Source organism: Belonocnema kinseyi, chromosome 2 (genome assembly GCF_010883055.1).
Source record: "Belonocnema kinseyi isolate 2016_QV_RU_SX_M_011 chromosome 2, B_treatae_v1, whole genome shotgun sequence".
Lineage (NCBI taxonomy): Eukaryota > Metazoa > Arthropoda > Insecta > Hymenoptera > Cynipidae > Belonocnema > Belonocnema kinseyi.
The window spans coordinates 9774594-9782266 of NC_046658.1; the positions used below are offsets into that span (position 1 = coordinate 9774594).

At 30.4% G+C, this 7673-nt stretch overlaps 1 long non-coding RNA gene across 1 annotated transcript in view; it reads right to left on the reverse strand.

Moving 5' to 3' along the window:
• Nucleotides 1–2735: 2735 nt before the first annotated feature.
• LOC117167458 overlaps nt 2736–7673 on the reverse strand; it is a 15086-nt gene continuing 10148 nt past the window's right edge. Inside the window, exons 2-3 of the long non-coding RNA XR_004466397.1 lie at nt 3974–4124; nt 2736–2889 (exon numbers count right to left, since the gene is read on the reverse strand). This is a non-coding gene — a long non-coding RNA (uncharacterized LOC117167458). The remainder of the gene's footprint in view (nt 2890–3973; nt 4125–7673) is intronic.

The window sequence follows — 7673 nt, forward strand, 5'->3', positions numbered from 1 at the left end:
CGAACCACCAGAACCTCGGTAAAGGTACATTGAAAAATTTCCAGAGGTACCGGCTCAGGGATCGAACCCCGGACCTCTGAGGTGAAGTCCAAGTGTCTAGCCTAATTTATTTATTTAATATTATTATTATTATTACCAAAATAAGACTTTTAATAATTATTAGGATATTGTGGCAATATCGATGGAATTGAGTATTTTGAGGGTTTGATAATGTCATTAATAGAATATGGCGAACTGATGCTACGTGGCCTGATTTTTCACAAAATTGGCATTGTGCATTTTCTCCTCTCGTGAAATATACTTTATTTGATTTTGAAGTTTCTCCTGAATAAAAACCAGGTCGTGATTTTTCTTTATGTCTTTGTTAGTTGCTAATCTTTTTTCAATTTCAATTGCTTTAGTAGCAAGTTGCGAAAATGAATCTTCCGTTCCTATTCTCATTTCTAATTCTGGTCTACGCCTTCTAATAAAATGATCCATTGCATAACTTTCTAATTCAGTTTGAAAAGTTTTTTCCGCGATTCCTTTATGGTTCATTTTATGAGCGTCAATTATTCTATCGGTAATTTCTTTAATACGCGAAGCATAAGATATTGTGTTTAAACTTGAGGTTGACATTTATAGTTTTTCATTTCTTAATTTGAGGACACTTTTTGACACTTGGGATTAAGTATTCATGCACATATCAATTATGAATATGGACACGTACATGTAAATATTACACACAAGTAAAAATCATTAACAGGTTAGTATCAGAGAAATAAATATCATGGACAGGTTCATATCCAAAAAAGACACATTATAGACAGGTTTATATCAGAACAAATAAGTATCAGATTGAAGTAATTCGAAGTTTGTTGAGCCACAGTGTTTTTTTTCTTTTTAATTGTCAAGTTTTTATATTTCAGTTTTTTAATGGACTTTTTAACCACACGTAAAAGAGACAGAACCAATTTTGGCATAATAGAATTTTGTAGAGAGTGGATAATTCGCCCCCTCGTTCCTTGAATCGAAAGTAACCCGTCCTTCTATTGGCACGCTGTATGGGTACCCGCAGGGGGTGGATGGCGCTGAATATGGCTCTGTAGGCTGAGATGGCAAGGTCAGCGTATCTGGGCTGCGTTGTCCCTTTGTGGCAAGTGTTCTCGACTCGAAGTTCCACTCAGAATCTATTCTGCGTAGATTTTTAGATTTAAATGGTTGACGGGCCAACACTGTTGGACCGGAGTTTAGGGTTTCGAAGATTCTGTACAATCTGGATTTGTCTGAGACTGAACTGAGACTGACCTGAGACTCAGGTAAAGACTGAAGCTGGAGTATAATCGACCAAACAGGAACAAACCAAACTGAAACGGGAACTAAACTGATTTCTACTTTCGAATCCGCTGTATTTATTCACAACATGCCTTCTTAGATTCCCGTTCTTGGTTCCAATCAGCGTTGTCAATCAATTAGGTAGAAGAGTGATAAGACCCTAATTGTCCAATGGGCGTTGAGAATTATGTATATGCCCATATATGGAGGATGCCGCAGCAACCATAACGCCTTTTATCCCTTCCAAAGTACCATGGGGGTAATTAATGAGATAGCTAATCAGTGATTAGGAATCATGATGTGCCCAAATATGGAGAAAGGTGCAGTTACCAAAATATATGGTATCCCTTCCCAGGTGTCCAAGGGTAAGATATTAGGATGCGTAGAAGAGCATAAGGTTTGCGTGTGTCCTTTTGGTTGTGTGTGAATGGCTCCTCCTCCTATAGCGGCCATCTTTATTAAGCTGTTTATTGCTTTTAGATCTAAGATGCTGGTCTCCGTCATAGAAGTACAATAATAATTGGATGTTGAATATAATCCTTTAACTTGTTGAGTTATTATTGAATATAATTATAGATTAGGTTTATAGTAGATGGAAAATTTCTTTAGAAATTAAAATATTTGGTTGACGTTTCATGTATTTTGTGAAAAATCTTTGTTTCTAGGTGCGAAAATTATTGTCTTTGGCGGAAAATTAGTTTTTATATGAAAATTCATTTTCTTAACCGAAAATTCATTTTTAGAACTGAAAATCTAGCTATTCCAATTTTTTTAAACAATTTTTTTGTAGTAATTTTTTAATTTAATTAAATTTTAAATTGAATTTAAATTTTTTCATGTAATTTATCATGTATAAATCTTTCGATACTAACTTCTTCTTGGTTAAAAATTTATTTTACCTCTTTTTTGACTATTCTGAGGTTTTGAGAAGTATTCATTGATTTAAAATTGTTACAATATAGAGGTGATTTGCAGAAGAGGTGGGTGAAATATAATAAGAATCAATTCACATTAATATTTTGGTACATTTATTGCTCTTCTGACATACAATGCATGAAATAAAATAAACATGCATATACATACATAATAAAATAAAATCCTTACGAATATTGAAGTTATTTTATTAGTTCAGTTACAATTTGCAAAAAGCATACGGGTATATTGAACCTGTGGCCTAATACAAAAATGTATATACAATTTCTGAGCATTATATTTCACGTCCATCATTATAACGGATTGTGCTTTTAAAATGAATAATGAATTTATTGAACAATTTTTTCTTCAAATTTATTTATTTTTATTAAGAAAGAAGTAAAGTGATTGACAAGCATTTCAATGAATGAATATTTAGAAATAAATGATAATGAAACTATTTTAAAATAATAAAATGTTTTTACACCCTAAAATTATTTATTATCGAGCTCATAACCTGACATTATTATTAAAATTAATTAAACTTAATCAGTCAGCTCGATGAGAATACTTATCAGTCAAATCATCTCCTAATGCAAGAAAAGCGAATCCAGCTTAGGTAAAAGATATCACCAATGTTGGAAACGTTGATGCTAATTGTTCCTGGAAAAATGAAATAAATCATATTTATTGTGATAATTGTATGAATTTTTAACTGAAATTATGAATCGTTAACTGAATTTTTAAAAAAGAAAATTAAATTTTAAACGAAAAGATTAATTTTCTACCAAAAAACATAATTTTTTAACGAAATGTTTAACTAAATAAAATTAATTTTCAAACAAATAGTTGAATTTTCAACTAAAAATATAAGTTTTAAATCAATAATGAAATACTCAGATTTTCAATTAAAAAATTATTTTCCGAAAAAAAATTAACCGAAGCGATGAGTTTTCTACTGAAATTATGAATCTTGAACTAAGGATATGAGTTTTTAACTAAAATAATTAATAATTCAACTCAAATAATTACATTTACAGTTGAAAAAAAAACACATTTTTAACAAAAAAAAGAAGGAAATATCAAAAAACAAAACGAACATTTCAATGAAATAGTTAAAGCTTTAACTGGAACAGTTACATTTTCCTTTAAAAAAATAATTAAAGTCAAAATAAAGTTAAATTTATAACCGCGAAAGATTTTTCAGTGAAAACAGAGACAAAATTGCAAACAAACTGTTGATTTTTTAAAGAATAACATAAATTTCCAAATTCAATTTCGAATTCAATTCAACTTTCTCTTTTTGGTTAAAAATCTTTGAAAGTCTACATTTTTCTTTACATTTGTTTAAAATTTTTTGTATCTTTTCAAAACTCAAAACCAAATTTAGTTAAAATATTTTTTAAAGATAAAGAATCACAAAAAAATTTTCCTAGAATCTTAAGAAAATAAGAAAAAAAATTATACTACAAACTTTTATAATTCTGAATGAATATTAGAAATTTTATTTATAAAAATTTTCAAAAATCGACATATTCTTAAACATTTTTTGTATTCTTTCAAATTAAAAATTTTTTAAAATCTTTTCGTTACTGCTAAAATTTTAAAATATCTTTTAGAATAATTCAAAGTATTCCTAAAAATCTTTTATATCTTAAAAAATTTGTTTTAATTGTCTTGTAATCTTTAGGATTCTTGAATTATTTTGTTGTTGTAAATATGAATTGCTCGTGGGCGTGTACAAGACCTCATGGCTTTTTTTCCAATTTCGCTATTGTCGACAACTCTCAGACGAGTGAGTTTAACTATTTGATTCGAAGCATCTGAAGTGTGGATTCCCCTCGGAAAATTCATCGCTGCCAAATTCAATGCCATTCTAACAGAAGCGATTGATAATCCTAAAAAAAAGGTTTTTTTGAGAAAGTATTTAAATTCTAATCAACAAAATATTGAATCAATTTTGTAACCTTAAATTATATATATAATAAAGAGTCAAAAATTTTAAATTCGCAAATGTTTACCAAAGTATTTCCCAGTCCCTGCCACGGATAGGTACGTATAATCACGTATATAACATGGTTTCCGACATGTATATTACTACGTCTATTACGTCCTTAGTTTTCTACAAATGTAGTTTACGTTTGACCACGTGACTACATGGGCGGGATTCTTTAATTCTCTACTCTAAAAATACCCAATTGCCTTATAGAAATAACTAATATTGAGCAATTAATTCAGCATTCGTCATTACAGTCGGAAAGCCGAGGCTGTTTTTGGCGAGTTATTAGGTAACGATTCTGCCACTATTTTCCTGATTGTTTAGAATACACTGATCACGAAATTTTGCTTCTCAAGGGGTATTCCCGGGGAGAAGGTGTTCATTTACTCATTCGAAGTTGTAAAAAAAATTATTAAAATAAGTCATAGGGTAACGGCTGAATCTTTCTGTATTAATTGTCAAAACAATTAGACAATGTTCCGTGCAATTGGCAGAACAATAGGCCGGTGCGAAAAGGGGGGCAGAACGATCTAGAGTTGTAAAAGAATATGGAATTTTAAAGTTATTTTCTAACACCCAAATTTTTTATATGACATTCTACTCATTATTTAAAACATATATTCGAAGAGGCAACACAAAATCTCGGGGATAACATCCTGGCAGAACATCGCAAACTGCCCGGCTTTGACATTGGTCATTGTGCGTCGGTTTACGACCCTGAAACTGCGAGCAGAGTGGTCTCTTGTGCTTCGAAGACGATCAGTAGCGTAACTAGAGACGTAGTTTATATCAATACATAATATAATAATAATAAATATTATACATCAAAAATTTTAAAATGACGTTATTATTGTTTCATTATCACGTTGAATTCAAGCCAAGGCGAAAGTCTAGAGCATTTTAATGCTAAAAATCGTTATTGTTATTACTTAAGGAAATTAAGTAATATAAATAGATTATTATCTCCTGTGCAGTATGCCAAAGTGTGACATATTTAGATAGAATTTATTTTTTGAGTTCATGAAGTAAATAATCTCCTTGTTAGCAACACCTCAGTATAAACGAAAAATCTGGAGATTCAGCCGAACATTCCGAGAGAAATAAGATTTTTTTCATATCTTCATTTACATCATAATCCTTATGTTTCATTTCGAGAATATTTAGTGTTATTACGATTGTCCCTACACAAACTTTCCCTGCACAAAATATTTCGTATATAAGGCGTACTGGCTATTTTTTACCTACACAAAACATTCCTACATAAAATCTAACACTATTCTTATATTTTTCCTGCACAAAATATTCCCTACACAAAAATTATTAGTAAATATTTTAAAACATTATATTTATAGTTATATTATATATTAATGCAAACTATTCAAAATCGTTCAGAACTACTCACAAGTACATGAAAGAATACAAAATAAGCTAAGATGGACGAAATCCATACAGAGCAGGAACAATATTTAATTAAAAATGATGATTTTGTGTAGAATTAATTTTGTGTGAAAAAATTCGTTGTGAAAATGATAGCAGCAACAATACTTGAGCAATTATTATAATTTTTTGTATCCAAATTTTGTTGTGGAAAATAGTTTTTTGTAGGGAACATTTTTTGTGGAAAATAATTTCTGTAGGAAAATCTTTCTGTGGAATATATTTTGTGTAGGAAAACATTTTTGTGGAAAATAATTTATGTAGGAGCAATTTTGTGTAGGAAAAACTTTGTGTAGGAAATATTTTATGTAGGAAAAAGATTAGACGTAAGATTTTAAAATAATTATTATTTATTTCTGTTTAGGAAATATTTTGTGTAGGAAAAATATAATAGTGTTTGATTTTGTGTAGGAAATTTTTTTTTTGTAGGAAAAAATTTTGATAGGGAAAAAAGCCAGGACACTTCGTGTACAAATATTTTGTGTAGGAAGTGTGTTTTACAATTTTGTACATACCTCTCAAATGCCAAAATTATTTCTGAAATCTTTTATTCTCAATCCACCCCACTGAATGACTGAAAATTCCCCTACAAACAAAATATACGAACTTGATACTAAATATATTAAGTTTTTACAATATCATATGCAAAAGATGTTATTTACAATAGACGAACAATTTTGAGGTTATAATTTCATAGCTTTCGAAAATCGGCTATAGAGAACAAAGAAGACTAATTAGAATAAAGAGATTATATTTTCATGCGTAAAAGTTGATGAAAATAAACCCTTTATAAGATAGGTTCTATTACACTTATTATACTGAGTTATGTTTTGCAAAATTTTAGGTCGATCCATAGTTTGAAGTGACTCGAAGGAATATTTAAAATTTTGAATATGACACTTCAATATTATTATTCGATATTTATTATTATTATGGGTAACAGCGGAGTGGTTTTGTGTTATAAAATAAAATTCAAAAAGGCGTAAAATATGTCTCTAGTTACGCTACTGATCGTCTTCGGAGCACAGAGACCACTCTGCTCGCAGTTTCATGACCGTGAACCGACGCACAATGACCAATGTCAAAACCGGGCAGCTTGCGATGTTCTGCCAGGATGTTATCCCCGAGATTTTATTCTGCCTCTGCGAATATATGTTTTGAATAATAAGTAGAATGTTATATAAAAAATTTGGTTCTTAGAAAATGACTTTAAAATGCCATAATCTTTTACAACTCTAGATCGTTCTGCCCCCTTTCCGCACCGGCCTATTCTTCTGCCAATTGCCAGGAACATTGTCTAATTGTCTTGACATTCAACACAGAAAGATTCAGCCGTTACCCTATAACTTATTTTAATCATTTTTTTTTACAACTTCGAATGAGTAAATAAACACCTTCTCCCCGGAACTACCCCTGGAGAACCCAAATTTGGTGATCAGTGTATTCTCAATTATTAAGAAAATAGTGGCAGAATCGTTACCTAATAACTCGCCAAAAACGTCCTCGGCTCTTAGACTATTATTAATCACATTCCTAAACAAATTACTTTTGAAAAAACAATATTAATCTACGTGTTTATTGTCCTTCATAATCCGCAACGTTTTTGAGCATGTGGAACACCAGTGTAATTAATCGTTCGCGCACGACATTAATGGTTTCCACGGTTTCCCCTCCTCAAATGTTTTTTTTACACTTGTTCTTAACATTTTTATTCTTAAAATTAAAATTAAATCGATTGAACAGCTTTATAAGAGGTTATGTCATTTACTCAAATCTGTCAAATGCAGTCCCGCCCAAGTAAAGAACGTTTGCCATCTTTGATATGTATTATACATAGTTTTCTATAATTTTCTACGTCTATTATGTCGCTTATGTATTATAAGTAGAAAAACTTGAGTGAAATGTCACAACTGTGACGTCCAACTCGGATGTCGACAATTTATAATTTAGTTTTGATAGTCGATAAGGAAGAATTTAACGTTATCTATGTCGCGGTAAATTTAAAATGTTG